Source organism: Cynocephalus volans, chromosome 3 (genome assembly GCF_027409185.1).
Source record: "Cynocephalus volans isolate mCynVol1 chromosome 3, mCynVol1.pri, whole genome shotgun sequence".
NCBI lineage: Eukaryota > Metazoa > Chordata > Mammalia > Dermoptera > Cynocephalidae > Cynocephalus > Cynocephalus volans.
The window spans coordinates 42,859,780-42,875,545 of NC_084462.1; positions in this window are offsets into that span (position 1 = coordinate 42,859,780).

Sequence of the window (15,766 nt, forward strand, 5' to 3'; positions counted from 1 at the left end):
TTCAATGTTTACATTTAACAAACGGATAATATTTTAATCCATGAAAAACACAGTGGGGAGCATTTGTTCTATTCACAAAGCAGTGAAAACCTTATTTCATAACGCACCTGGAGCTGTAGGTACCCAGTGAGCAGCAGCTTCCCTCAGTCTCCCCAGAAGGTCTGTGTGACTCTAGGTCCAGCTTCATCTGGAGAGTGGGGGCGCAGGAAGCCCACCTGAGCACGGTCAGCCCAGGGGAGTGGAAGCACTTTCCTGCACGGGCCAGGGGCCCCTTCTGCAGGAGGCACTTGGGGGCCAAGAGCAGGTGGCAGCTGCGTCCCACCCTCGCTCCCCAGCTACCCCTGCTCTGAGCAAGGTCTCCTCTCTTTCTTCTCTTCCTCTCTCGCTCTACCCTCCCCCATTTCTTTCTCTCTTCTCTTTCTTTCTCCTTGCTATGTGTTTCTCTCCTAGTCCCCCCCACTCATTCCAGATGTCAAAGCAGAAGCTTCACTGTCCCCACTGCCTGGCCTCCTAAAAATAAAAGCTGCATTCAGAGATCTCAGGGCTGGGAACTAGCAGAAGGTCGCTGGCAGAGGGGACTTGCTGCTGTCCAGGCTGGCTGTCTCCCAGCCAGGGGGCTGGGCCTTTCCTGCCACACCGACCCCCTGCCGCGTGTGGTTTGTGACCTCGGTGTGGCCAGGCGGTGGCGTCGGGTGTCTCGGTGGGAGCAAACTCACAACGCAGTGGAGAGTCAGAAGCCTCTCTCGGGGCTACCCACGCTCCTGTGTGGAAGAACTCTCTGGAGAGGCACTTCCTTTCCTGGTCTCCTTCTGTCCTTCTCTAGCCAGTCGCTGTTTTCCCTAGACACTGGGAAATAAGGATGTACTTGGACATCCGGCTTTGTCCTCTTACTGGGCCAAGGGGGGGTCCCCTTCAGTGTGGGGGCTGCTGCAGGTGTGAGGTGTCATCTTCTCAGAGGCTGAGGGGGACAGCCTGCCTCTAAGGCGCAGTTGGCCTGGCTCACTGCACAAATGTGATGTTTAAATATTTATTTTTAGTGGCCTCTGGTTAAACAGCAGCCTTCATTTTGGTGGGGGCAAGCCTAAAAAGTAAAAATAAATCAGATCTTTGCCTTGTCAGTAAATCCTACTGGCCCCTGCTGAGTAAACTCTGGGCCCAGTGCCCCAAATGTCCAGGCTGAGTGAGCAGCAAGGCCGGTGACTGGGGGGGCCAGGCCGGGAGCCGGACCGCCTATGACCGCAGCTCCCCGCTGAGAAGGCTGCAGACCTTCTCACCCCGGCCTCCCGCTGGGCCCATCAGTAGCGGCTGGCCCAGCAGCCAGGACCATGGGACCTGGGTCTCGCCTGGGCACTCACTGACCTCCTGGACCTCAGCTCAGGTCAAAAGGCCCTGGCCACTAGAGGGGCACCTGCGACTGTGTCAGCCTGGATTGGCCCCACTGCCTTGGGACTCCATCTGCATGTCCTGCTGCTCTAGCTCCCGGGGCCACACCTGCTGGCCACCCTCTTTTTCTCAGACTAAGCTGACCCTGGAGGGGAGGGCGAGCAGTCCCCTTTGTGCCACGCTGGAGGCTGTGGGCAATCTGAGGTCATCCTTTGGTTTGGACTTGAGACCGTTGGGTGGTGGGAGTCTGCCCCACAGCAGAAAGACCCCAGTGGGTCTTGGGGGCCACTGCCCTCCAGCCCCCAACCAAACCTTCTCCTGACCTACTTATCACGGGGCCTGGCATCCCCAATGGAGAGGGACTTTCCTTGGGTCAAGGTAGTGCTTCTCAGAGGCACCGGGCAGAGCAGGCCTGCCTTGGGATGAGCAATGCCCAGAGGAGAGAGCCCACCTCACATCTACCGAGGTTCTGCCACGTGCCACACTGAGGACACCGTGAGTGGCAGCTGGCTGGAGACAGAGGCTCCAACTGCCGTTTTCAGATGTGAAAATTGGCTGGGAGATGCCAAGTCTCTCTCCCCAGCTCAGAGCTCATACAGGAATGGGCTCGAACCCAGAGTGGCCTGCATTTCCAGCCCTCCTCTGGGCTGTCTCCCCGTTAGGTCGCTTCTTACCTACTGACACCTCACAGACTCCAATAGCGTAGAACAACCCCACCCCACCCCACCCCCACTTCTAAAGGGAAAAATTCTCTTGGTCCCCTGGTGCTGACTTCAATATTTTTATTACACTGTTACTTAAACATTTAGAAACATGAAAGCAGTCATAAGCCCCTTATGCTTACAGCTGATATAGAAACATACCATCAAGACCCATTTGCAAATTAAATGCAAACAAAATGGAAAGAGGAATGAAATTCAAATGAACAGCATTGACTGAACGAGGTGGACAACAGCATCTGCTGCAGGCCGGTGTCTACGGTGCGCCAGCTCCCCTGGGTGCAGCCCGCTGGGCCTGCAGGCTCTCCCTCCATTGCCTTTTCTTGAACTCTGGGGACTGTTTGCAGAGCACACAGTGGTGCCATCAGCTTGGACAGCACACTTAGACCCAATCCACAGGACAGCACTGTGAGGTGAAGTTAGGGTCTGTGTCTGCATTTATGCTATGTCCACATGCTGGCCATAGAGCAGAGCCCCAAAGACAGGGAAGCACTGGGGCAGGACTGGAGCCAGGGACATCAGGGCCCAGTGTGGAGAGAGGCATGGCGGTGAGGGCCAGGAAATCTTTGTCCAGAGTGAAGATGGCAGGAAAGTCTTGTGGCCTCCAACCTGCGGCCACATAGGAGTGGGTGAAATCAGAATGACATTCCTGTCCTTTGTCCCAGGGAAGGGAGGTCTGCCCTTGGAAAGGCAGCCCTCATGCCCTGCCCCACAGGTGCCTGGTCTGGGCCCCTGGGAGCCGGGGCCAATTGTACCACTGGCTACTGCTGATCTTGGAGGTTTTGCAGACCCTCACTGCCCCTGACCACTCCAAGGCCCCCAAGAATGAAGGTTGGGGCAGCTAAGCAGCCAGCCTCCAGACAGCCCACCAGACAGGCAAGGGCTCCCCATCAGGACCCAAGACTGGTCTGGTACTGCCTCCACCTCCTCGGGCTGGCTGACACATCTCAGTGCTCCAAACCTGAGAGAGACAGCTCGTTCTGTCTCTGTTCTCAGCTCCCCCATCCAGCCTCCTCTCAGTGTCTGGGAAGCCGAACGGGCTGCTGAGAAGTGTGAGGTCCCTGGTCTCTCAGGTCTTCTATTCAAGGTCTGTCTGTCCGTCTACCAGCTGGTTGTCCCTGGGGATGTCAATTGCCTCCACTATGGTCTGAATGTTTCCCCCCAAATTCACATGAAGATACTTCAAAAAGTTCATGAAAAAATTCCAGTTATCTTTCGATTCTATTTTTCCACGAACTTTTTTTGTTTTGTTGTGTTTTTGGCAGCCGGCCGGTGGGGGATCTGAACCCTTGGCCTCTGTGTTATAACACCACACTCTGACCAACTGAGCTCACTGGCAGCCCTTTCCATGAACTTGTTGAAGTAACTTAATCACAAGTGCGACACTATTGAGAGGTGGGGCCGGTAGAAGGTGACTGAGTCAGGAAGGCAGAGCCCTTGTGGATGGGATTAGGGTCCTTGCAAAAGGGCTTGAGGGAGTGGGTTTGTCCCCTTTCATGGCTTCCACCGTGTGAGGACACAGTGTTGGTCCTCTCCAGAGGACACAGACACAAGGTGCCACCTTGGAAGCGTAGAGCAGCCCTCACCAGACGCCGAGGCTGCCGGAGGACTCTTAGCCTCCTGAACTGTGAGCAAATAAATTCCCACCCTTTATCAATGGTCCAGCCTAAGGTATTTTGTTACAGCAGCCCGAATGGACCAAGACCCCCTCTCTGGGCAGTTTCCTAATCTGTGCAATGGGTTCCAGTGTGGGTTCCCTGAGGTGATGTGGACCTTCCGCATGTGATCACAGCTGGCTCTCACATCTATGTATGTGTGCATGTGTGTGCACATCCTCGCGTGCGCACACGTAGACCCAGCTCCATCGGCAAGCTGAAAACAGCAGCAGCAGTAACCACAGTAACCGCCAGCAGCCCCAGGTGCTGGGCTGCAGCATTTGCTGCAAGACCAAAGCCACATGACCTCAGCCGGGCTTGAATGATCTGAGGTGAAATGGGGGTCATGGGCAGACGGCGGCAACACTTGGGTTTAGTTTGTTCTTAGTTCCTCTGGGACAGTGGGAAGCGAAGCAACTCTTCACCTTTAGGAGGCGAATCTCCGCTTAGGTGATGACGCCTGTCAGCAGGACTGCTGGCCACTCCACGCCTCTCGGCCTCAGTTCCTCACTGTGGGCACTCTGTGGAAGTGACAGCTACGTGAAGGCTCTTTGGAAGGATTACAAGCCGGGCCAAAGTTATGTTGTGGCTTTGGATCTCATTTGGAAGTAGACGATGTATAGATTATTAATAAAGGAGGTAGGAATTACTATATTGGAATGTTCATGCCCAGAGCCACCCTGGGTAGCACACTGAGCTGCAGAGGACAGTCTCCTCTATCTCCTGAATCTCCTCCTTCAGATCTCTGCTTCACAAGAATTGCCCGAGCATTTACTTTCCCAGAAGAAATCCTGCCTTTAGACCCCATGGGCTGGGTAGGGACAGAGCGTTTATCTTGCCAAGCTATGGGGACAGAGGAGCTGTCCTTCTACAGTGTTGCTGAGCTGATGAGATGTACATTTCTAGCTCCTTTCATGTGGGGGAGGCCTGCCTGTGATAAGGCTGAGATAGAGAGATGCCCTAGATTGGGCCATGCCTGAAGCCATCTGCTCAGACATCTCTGTTATATTAACCTGTAAGCCCCCCAGCCCCACCTTTTATTCTTACAGAAGGCAGTTTGCAGCTGAAAGTGTCTTGACCACTACAAGCACCATTTTGTACAGAGTGAGAAGCGTGTGGACCTGCTCATCTGTCCCCCTGTAGGCTATCGTTGTGCCTGGCTGTGGGACATAGGCTGGGGGCACAAGCATGGATTATGTCCTCAGTTAAGACCTCAGTCAACTGAGGGGACAGATGTGAGACTAAGCCACCCTGCCCTGTGTTAAGTATTGCGGAAAGGCAGCCCAGGGAGCAACTGAGTCAGGGAGGGCTTCCCAGAGGAGGTGACAACTTGCTTTAACTCAAAGGAGGAATGGGGTTTGGTAGAGAGAGAAGAGAGCGTGTGAGCACAGGCCATGTGGCTGATGGGACAGCTGGCAGCAGGCCCTCCTGTCCCGGGGGAAGTGCAGGCTGGGAAGAGAGCTGCAGCCCCTACCCTGGCTCCTGTGGGGCCCTGGCCGCCCTGTCCTGGAGTGTTGGCAGGAAGAGGCTGCAGGAAACTCGGGAAGACACGCATGGTTGAGCGCGGCGGGGGAAGGAGGGGAAAAGCCTTGTTCCTTCCAGCCCCAAATAGCAAAGATATGACTTTCCTCCTGCGCAAACTGGACTCCCTGCATCTGGAAAGGAATAGGCTCATGCCATGTTTCATGACGCCTTGCCTGGGCCAAGTGGGACTAGAGTGGCCCGGTGTGCTCACGGTTGGCCCGGTGGCCCACAATACCACAGCAACTGTCCTGCTGGCCTGGCCCTGGGCCCTGAGCCTCCACGTCCAGGAAGGAGAAACTTGGCTCCACAGCAGCTTTCAAAATAAAGTGGTTTTTATTTCATATTCACAAGAGAGGTTACAAAATATGATTGGGGTTGCTGCTTGTCATGTTATTTATGCAATTCTCCCCCTATGTCCCTTCCCAAAAGCAAGTCACAAAGGGGACTTTGTTCTCTGCAAGTTCAAAGTCAGCTCCTCCAAGGGGAAACTTATTGGTGATTACAAGGAGGAGGCTCCGTTTTACAACGGCTGCTGTCAGACCATAAATACGCTATGCATGGCGGTTCTAGAGGCAGGGGCTGCGGGAGTGCAGAAGGGGGTGTAGAGTGGAACTGTGGGGGGACCAGCTCACGTCCACCCCACACACACTGCCCCCACAGCCTCGGCTTCCTCACCTGTGGGACGAGACATCTGTATCCTGGATTATATCAGAGGATTTTGTTCAGTTCCTCAGTTGAGGGTGGGCAAGGCCCAGGGGCACCCCATGCCCACTACTGCCCTTCTGAAGGTTTGATGGATTGAATGTCCAGTTCAGATCTTGTTTCAGGAGAAGGTTTTTTAAGCAACAATTTGTAAAGATTTGCCTGGATGATCTTGAAGGCCTGGGAAATGCTGGGCCCAGGGGACTGTGAGGGTGGGAGGCTGAGAGCCTGAGGATCCCGTGCAGCTCTGAGCAGGGCTGCTGGCCTCTCTGCACCTCATCTCTCCTTCTGGGAAGTGGAGTCTCAGCTGCCTGGGAGCTGAGCTCAGGGCTGGTGGCCTGCAGAGCTCTGAGGTGCAGAGGTGTCACACTATCCCACCCCAGGGCACCTACTGTTTGGTTGAGCCGGCCAGTCTTGCACAGATTGGAAAGCTTCTCTGTAGTGCCTGGCACCCCTTGGTTAGCACAGGCCCATTACCAAGGTGTCCCCCTTGCTGACAGCATGTGTGGCAGGGGCTCAGCATGTCAGCCCTGGACTGTGATCTCAGCTCTAACCCAAAGGGGATCCCTCCCACCAGCTCTGGGCTGCAGCGCGGAGTGCACTACTGGCATCCTGGAGGAAACCCGGAACAGGCCTCCAGCTCCAGCTAAGTGTGGTCTCTTCTCACCATGGTAACCCCAGATTGGGAGACCCATGTGGATGCAGGGTGCCAGCCTTGTCTGTGGGAGACAGGGGGCGGGAAACAGCAGGCCCACAGGGACACTTAGTGAGAATGCCCTGACTTCCTTGGCCACAAAGATTCCCAGGGTCCTCAAGGCAGCAGCCCTGGCCTCGGCTGCCCTGTGTCAGGCCTCTCTTCCCTCCCCCAGCAGAGCCCTGCAGGCCTGGCCACCAGACTCCAGTGCCCACCACCTCCCTGCTTTCCTTCCAGCTCCATTCCCAAGACAACCTGGGAATGCAGGACAGGGTAGGGGAAGTGGTTTGTCCCTGCACCTGTCCCTGCCACGGAGCTCATCTCCACCCAGCCACGGGGTGTGAGCTGTTGGGTGAGCGTGAGGGACACCTGCCCTCCCCTTTGCAAGAAACCAGAGCTTTATTTGGGAGGCCAGAGATGCATTTATGCAGCTCCAGGGCGATGCCAGGGCAGGGCAGGGAACTGAGGGCGGGACTGGGAAGGGCTTCAGAAAAATAAAACGTCCCACCCCCCACCTCTGACCCTCCATAGATGTGGCTGTACCTGGCGACATGCTCTGGGAGTACGGAGAGAAGTACGGAGGGCGGGGGTGGGGGGTGGCTCCTGTGTGAGCTTCATAGAAGCCAGAAGGAGAGGGAGAGTCGGTGAGGTCTTCCCCACCTGGCTCCAGGATTCCAGATCTTTCTAGAGTATCGAACTCAGCATTGCAGAGCAGAAGCCAGGCTCAGATGGAGTCTGATACTGAGGCTCCACCTGGGCCCGGGGCTTCTCAGAAATGGCCCTTCCTGTGGCTGCCAGACTGTGGGCGAATCTGGGGGCCCACGGCTTGCCTCCCTTGGTGGCCTCCCCATCGCTGCTGCTGCCAGCGGTTGAGTTCGCCGATACACATCGGCTCAGGGAGTTGAGACATCAGGGGCCCTGGAGAAGTTCAGTGCAGGCGAGAGGCATTCCGCTGAAACCACAGCTCAGGGTGGCCTTGCGGCTCACACCATTTTCCATGAAAGCAGCTATTTCTCCAATAACGGCTTACACAGCACCGGGAAGACCACCAGCAGGGTTGCAGGTCACCTCTGCAGTCCTGGCTGTCCCTTCCCAGACACAGCACACTGCGGGAGGCCGTGGGCTCCTGCAGGTCCACCCAAGGTGGGTGCCCGCTGCCGAGGTCCACTGCCTGTGGGCGGGTCGAGACTCTCCCCGTCTCGCACCCGAGAAGCCCAGGTGCATGAAGCCAGTAGAGGTTAGGACTGGGGCTGCGGGTCACGCTAGGGTCTGCTGACTCCAACCCCAGCACTCTTTACCATGTGACACTGGAGGGGGAAGGGCGCTCCCACGCAGCACCACATCGCAGGGAGCAGGTCCATTCCAGGCACTTTGCATATATCACCTTGTTCAATATCACAGCATGTCTGGACAGTGGGTGTCAATTCATTTTGCAGAGGAGAAACCAAAGTCACTTGTGAGCTAGGATTAAAACCCAGGCCTGCTTGACCTCAAAGATCCCACCCACTCTACCCTATGGGCTCTGCCGCCTTCCTGTGCTGCCTCCCCTGGGCTCTCCTTGGCTGCCCAGAAGCATCCCCTAGGGAGCATAAAACAAGGCTCATGTCTGGACCCCAGCCCCAGAGCATCTAATCTGCTGGCTGGAGTGTGGCCTGGGTGTCAGGGGTTCTCAGAGATCCCCAGGGTCCTCTATGGCAGTCAGGTTGAGAATCATAGCTCAAAAGGGAGCGTCATCAGCCTCAAAGGCCAGGCTGGTCCCCGGCCTCCTGTTCCACCCTCCAGCCCTGATCTGCCAGGTATGCGAGGAGCAGAGAGAACTTAGGGCAGATTTGAAGGAGGGGGTCTGGCCTGGCTGAGTCTTGGCCTCCTTGGGTGTTCCCCCTTGCATCTGGGGTGCCTGCTCACCTCCCAACTTTTCTGGCAAACACACTGGGCTTAGACCACTTCCTCCAGCTTCTTGACCACTCAGCCTGTTGTTGGACGCCTTGCTCCAGACACCTGTGTCCCCACCAGCCCAATGCGCTTGCCACCATCTGTCATGCTCAGGCATGGACTCGCTTTCTATTTTTGTGCTTATTTATGTTGGTCTTCCCATCTGAACAGATCCCCAGGGCAGGAGGGCCTTGTCAGTGGCATCTGTCATAGTGTCCCTGGGTCTAGCACTTGTGCCTGGAATGGACCTGGCCCTTGGAAGGTGCATGATCCAAGTGTGGGAGCAAATGAGTGAATGGGCAGGGTGACACCCACCAGCATGCAGATGTGTCTGACTTGAGGCTAAGTCAAGACCCCCGGTGATGAAGCCAGTCCAGGAAACCCTCGGCTGAGTGGGCTGAACAGGAAAACTCCAGAAGAAAAGCCCTCCTTCCAGGTTAGGGGCCAGGTCTGCTGAGAGCCTGGGGCCCTGCCTGGGATGGGGAGGGGCTGGCAGGCCCCAGACCAGTGCCCAGATCAGCCTGGGCTAGGCCCCGGGGATCTGGGATACTTGCCCACCCTGTACCCTAAAACTGCCCCAGGCTAGTTCCCTGGGGTGGGGGTAAGCGGGTCTGATGCACACATTGCTCAGTCAAGTAGAAACCACCCAACCTGAACATTTCATGCTTTGTCCTTTAAGTTGTACCCTGCAGCTGTGGCAGGAGGGCCGCTCCAATATGCCCAGTATAACCATGATTGAACCAAGCACATCTCCATCCGGAGTGGGCAGCCAGGCCTCTGAGGTGGGAGCTGTGTGCCAACAATCGGTCACCTGGGCTCTACTGACCAAGGCCTCGGTCATGCGGGCTCACCTTGCTGATGCCAGGGTCGACACTAACTTCACTCCTGCTCCTCATGCTCCCCAGCGCATGCAGGGCTGGCTGGGTCACCTTTAGCCCTCGGCCCCTTAGGCTCCCTGAACCACTGTGAGCTCTTCAAAGCCCCAGTGCTCAGGTCCCCACCAACTAAGTCAGAGTCTCTGGGGTGGGACCTGCCTTTGGTGTCTTCATGGGGAACTGGCTTTTTCCCAAGGAATTGAGATGCTCACTCCACCTTCTGGCTCTTCTCCATTAGTAGTTCTATCTGTGGGCAGCAAAGCCATATGATATCTAGGACAGTTTGATGACACACAGGGACACCAGGACGGAGGTGTTGAGAACGGATGGACCTGGGAAAGTCAGGGTGACTGGTTATCCTTTGCTAACGGTCAAGGCTGTGAGGACAGGGAGGAGGAATCCGAAGAGGGTGGCTGAGATGGGCTTGGGGGAGCTCGTGACATGGGGGGGACTGAGTCAAACTGGGAGGTGGGCAGGCTCCAGAAGGGAGGGAGCGCCAGGGTGCATTCTAGGCAGGTGCAACGGAGTTCTCAAGGGGGTAAGAGTCAGGGCAGATGATGTGATCCAGGAGAAACACCAGGGGAGGCAGGCCACGCAGACCTGCCACATGAGGGAGCTGGAATTTTAGGCTGTAGGTAAAGGAGAGCAGGTGCAACTCTGTCCCTCTAGGGCTGGGACCCAGGAAATGTCCCAAAGGTTAGAAAAGGCCATGATTGGCAGGTTTTTGTCAACGGGTCATGTCCTTTAGCATCCTGAGGGGCGAGTTGGGCCCAAGGCTGGCCACCCTCCACCAGCACCCGTGGGAGCTGCGGGGGCCTGGGAACAGCTGCTGCCGAGCCCTGGCGCCTCCCTCCCAGCCCCGGATATTTCCCAGCTGTTCTGCTGCCCTGGCCGTTGTTCAGTGATCTCCGCCAGGACTGAAGATAAACCAGCCACTGAATGTGTGTCCCTGGGGTCACAGCACCTGGCCAGCCTGGGCCGCACAGCAATGGAGCTCGGGCCTTTGTTCACGGGACCTGCACCTGGCTGAGGAGGAGCCGCTCGTCAAAGCTGGGGGCCCGTCCAGGCCGTGTTGAAAGGCTGCTTCATGAATTGTGCATGAGGCGACAGAGACTGAGTGATTCTGTGGCTATGTGGCGTCTGTAGAGATGAGGCTCTTGAATCCCAGGACCTAGCTTTTCAAGATATTTAGTGATGTGATGGATTAGTTTTGAGAGGAATTTTGAAAAATCCCGGGCATAAATATATAAGCAAATACATAAAGCTAAAAACTCTCTCCAAGCCTCAGCGTGTGCTGGGAGCTCTCACTGAGGTCACCAGCATGCTCTGCACGTGGGCCTGGGCTCCTCCTCTGTGTGGCACAGCTCTCCTCTTGTTGCCGTCGATACAATTTTCTTGGACTGTGACAACCAGTGCCCCGATTCCTGACTTACTCAGGCTGAAAGCATGTCAGTGATGTGTTAAAAGTGCATAAACAATGTCACAATGTGTCATGAAGACAGTAAATGGCTCTTAAGCATTCTTGTCATGGGTGTCGTCGTGTTTTTAGGGCAGCAAACAGCAGAAGAGGAAAAGAAAGGCCGTTGCGAGACCAGCACCTCATGCGACCGCTTCCATGTCACGCTTTCCTTGTTGTCGTCTTTATGATTGTTTCTTTAAGGGCCGCTGTGCCCTTCAAGAAGTAGATACATCGTTTTCTACTCTACTGCATCCTATTACTGGACATGTACAGGATTTCCAGTTATTCCTGGACTAGATAACACTGCAGTGAACATCTCCAGGCACGTAACCCATTTTTTTTTCCTAATATTTCCTAATGATGGAGGAACTATTTCTTTAGATTGGAATTATTGGGTAAAATAGAAGAGGCCTCTTCAGGGCTCTTTAAGCATGATGCCAAGTGACTTCTTGCCAGCACACAGCCCTGAAGACTGTCCCTTTGTGTTTTTATTCAAGCGGTGCATTGAGTTCCATTAGCAGCCTGGCGCTGCACCACTCTCGGCACAGATGCTCTGGGAAGGCACTCTTGCCCTACATACATTTTACTGTATCTTTACATAAAATGTATGTTTTACCTCAGTTTGAAAAAAGATGACAAAAACGTCCCTTTCTGTAATCCACTTTCCACTCCTACCAGCAATTCAGCTCAAGCCGTGATCTGGAAGCTCCAGCACCTCCTCTCTCGCCTCCTGCCTCCAGCCCGGTCTCCCTCCTGTCCACCCTCCCACGCTTGTCAGACCACCAGCTTCAGAGTCACCTGGGTGCTTTTTAAACACGCACAGCCTGGCTCCACCTCAGATGTGGGGACTCAGCATCTCTGAGAACCAGGCCTGGGGACTGATGTTTCTGCCTGGTCCCCAGGTGATCCCTGTGTACCTCCAGAGGGAGAACCATCCTACAAGAGAATGGCCACACGATGCAGCCTGGCTCCTGAGTTCCTGGAGTTCTGGCCCTGCCTGCCTCTCTTGTCTCAGTTTCTCTTACTTGTGTCTTTACGTTTTGCTCTCCAGGAACACCAACTACCTTGTAATCCACCCACCCCTGCCCCTCACACAGCACACACACAGGTGCCCGTGTGTGCAGGGTGCCCCTCTCTGCCCAGGCTGTGCCTCTCCAGGCCCTTCCCTCTGTCTGCCTCACTAACTGGCCCAGGAAGGGCCACTACCCTAGAATGTGTTCCTTTTGTCAGCCTGGGCAGGCTCTTGATGGAATGGTTTGGTTCTCAAAGCAAACACCAGCTGGGGCTAAGTAGCTTTAGAGGAGTGGGTAGGAGAGGAGCCACCAGGGTAGCAAGGAAACTCCGTATTAGAATTTAAAATGGAAGTAGGATAACCTACCACATACACTCTGTATGAATAAGTGTGTGTGCATGTATGTGTGTATGTGTGTGTATATGTGTATGCGTGTATATATGTGTGTGTATGTGTGTGCATCCTTAGGCGCTTTTGTTGCTTTGGCAAAGTGTATCATGAAAGGAGACAGCAATGAATTTTCCTATTATCCACACTGGCCACTAGTTGCGTGAGCATGGGCCTCTAACGATGTTACTAAGTCTCCCTGTGTCTCGCTTTCCTCACCTGTTAAATGGGGATTAGAATAACACCACCCCCACAAAGTTATGACAATAAAATTACAGGTAGAGATTGGGCCTGGCACTCAGCAGGCACTTAGTGAGTGTTAGTAGCTGTTACTAACTGTTCTTTGGCCATACAGATGGGTGGACATCATTCTAAAATGCAAGAATTCTAAAGTAGAGAACAGCCCTTTCACTTGGAGTCAGACCTAACGTGTCAAATGCTTGGCTTTCTACCTTAAAGGTCTGAGCACCTTCGAGAGGGCCCCCCGTGGTTAAGCTTGGCACTCCTCCTCAATGTGTTGTGCTGTAGGTGTGCTTACACAGGCATTGCCACAAGCAGGTGAGAAATGCCCTGTGCTGTGACTTTAGAATGGCTGTGACATCACTAGGCAATGGGAAGGTTTCAGCTTCATTACAGTCTTCTGGGACCACCCTTGTACATGCGGCCTGCCATTGACTGAAATGTCATTATGTGGCCCATGACTGTATACATACCAGGGCACTTCAAAAAGTTCTTGGAAAAGACAATACAAATCTTTCCATGAACTTTTTGAAGACCTCTCGCATATATGAAAAGTCTCATAAAGGCAAAAAATTAGTTTGTTATTCAGTCAATGAAACTACAAAAAGAATAACATGTGAACAGACATATAGCAAGGAATGCCTCAGTTGACGGGCTATCTGACAGTCTGCAGTGGGAACTTTACCCGCAGCCTTCGCGGCTAGGACTGGCTGAAATTCAGTTTTCTTCACAATTAGACTGTGGTCTGGGCATGCCGATGGGGTCCTTAATGGCAGTGCATTTGAGCTGGGCTTGGCGAGGGGCTGGCTCCCGGGGCAGGGGGAACGCAGGCCACCTGTCCTCTTCGTGTCTCCGTCTGCTCTCTGGAGACTGCCCTGGCCTCACAGCCAAAGCTGGCCTGGCAGGACTCACTGCTTAGCATGGCTTGTGACCCAGTGAGTTCGCTATGGCAGAGTTGCCCTGTCAATGGCACCCATCAGCAGCTGAGCAGGGCCCGGGGTACCAGGAACACCTGCTTGTAAACTAGACTAAATTGGGGCAAATCCACAGGCTTCATGGGGATCCGTCCTAAACACAGCCTCGTGGGCATTGCCTGGGCCTCAAACAGGCGGCCCAGCAGAAGGCCCGACAGAAGGCCTGACAGGGAAACTCCGCTTCCTCTGCTTCCACCGTGCCAGGGACTCCAGAAGACAACAGAATCCATCACGCAGTGACCTGTCCAGAGCTGGAGGGGGCGGGGGAGGGAGGGCCAGAGGTGAGTCTGGGGTCCCTGCAGCCAAATCAGTGCTTCCTGACAGGACAAGGCCAGGAAGGTGGGGTGAGACCTCTGGGTTCTCATTTGGGGGTGGGGGAGGCGGGGTGGGGGTGCTTTAGTCCATTCAGGCTGCTATAACAGAATGCCACAGACCGGGCAGCTTAAACAACAAGCACTTCTTTCTCACAGTTCTGGAGGCTGGAATTCCAAGATCAAGGCATAGGCAGATTCGGTGCCGGGCGAGGGCTCGCTTCCTGGTTCATAGATGGCACCTTCTCTCTGTGTCCTCACGTGGTGGAAGGGGTGAGGGAGCACTCTGGGTCTCTTACAGGGGCACTGATCTCATTCATGAGGACTATGACCTCATCATCCCCCAAAGGCCCCACCACCTGTCACCATCGCCTTGTGGGTTAGGGTTTCCTCATATACATTTTGGGGGGACTCAGAAATTCAGATCACAGCAAGCAGCTTGTTGCAAGGCCTTTTGGGAGCCTGCCCTCATCCCCAGCAGACGGCTACCATGGAGCCATTGTGGCAAACCAGAAAACGGGCTGGGGACCCCCCCATCTTGCTCACCTTTGCCTGCCAGGCCTCTTCTCTGCCCAGAATCCCGTGGCCTGTCCTCCTTTCCCTCTGGGGCATTCAGCCTGAGAACCTCTGCCCCTACGTTCCAAATGCCCTTCTCTGGGCTCTACATGCCGCCATCTCCTGCCTCGGCTCTGACGCTCCCTCCTCTGCGGCCTCCCCGTCCCACATGCCCGAGCCCTTGGTCTCTCTCTTGACTACCTCACTACCCTGTGCTTCATCTATCCTCTCTGAAGAAATGACTCTCAAGCTAATTTTATCCCACTGAATCCTCCCAGCAGCCTCCAGGGATGAAGAGCGTTTCAGTGACACACTCAAAGTCACCAGCCCAGCGTGGAGCTGGCGCTGCAGCGGGATGCTCCATACCACGTTCCTCCCCCACTGGTCTGTGATCCTCCCTGGGGCCACCCCTAATATCTTCACGCCCTGAGGCAAAGGTACAAAGGGACACCTGCATACTATATGACAAAATACTTACAAATTGTAACTTAAGCTATTTTCAACAGATTTTTTCTCCTCCTACCTTAATAAGTGTATTTTTGTAATGACATGGAGGGCCCAGTTTAAATTAGGATTTTTGGTGTGGAGTGCGCTGGCACCCAGCACTGACCTGTCCTGTTCTTTTCCCAGCCCACGCTCCATCTGTCACTGTGAGAGGCCATGGGGTCCACAGTTCAGGTTCTATCCACCTCCCCTCGGCCACCTCTTGGGCTTAAGCGTGCACTGTCAGTGGTTTGGCTTTCCCAGAGAGGACAGGTATGGTGAGAAGCCTGCATAGGCCCTCGATATTTGGATGGGGGACTCTGGGCTCTAGGGCATGAGCTTTGGGTGGGCCTATCTCCTGGGCCCCACACACTCCTGGCTCAGCTGGTGGCGAGAGGCATTTCTTTCGGCTCCCAGGTGGGGAACTCAGAGCCCAGGTGCAGGGCCTGCAGCTCCTATATGTATGCGTGGAAAGGCAGCAGCATCTGGGCCAGGGTGTGGGGGCCGGCAGGAGGGGCAGGAGGACAGGCAGCCCTGGGGCTGGTGTTGGAGAGGCTGGGACCAGGGCATGGGGGTTCATCCTGGTGACACAGCCAGGACCCCCAGCTTCTTCTCTGTTCCTTCCTCCTGGATTGGTCAGATCTGGGGTCTCCTTCTGTGTTCTGAAACTTCCGGAATGACAGAAGTGGGTAGGGCCTCCAGGCAGGGGTGGGGCCTGGCTCTGAGAGGAGGAGGAGGGGGATGGGATTGGGGACAACCCTTCAGGGCAGTGGCATCCAGCTAGGGCGCCACCTCAGGGCCAGCACAAAAGTCCTCTGTGGCCCCTGGGGATGGCATCACGCAGGTGTTGGCTAGTGGCAC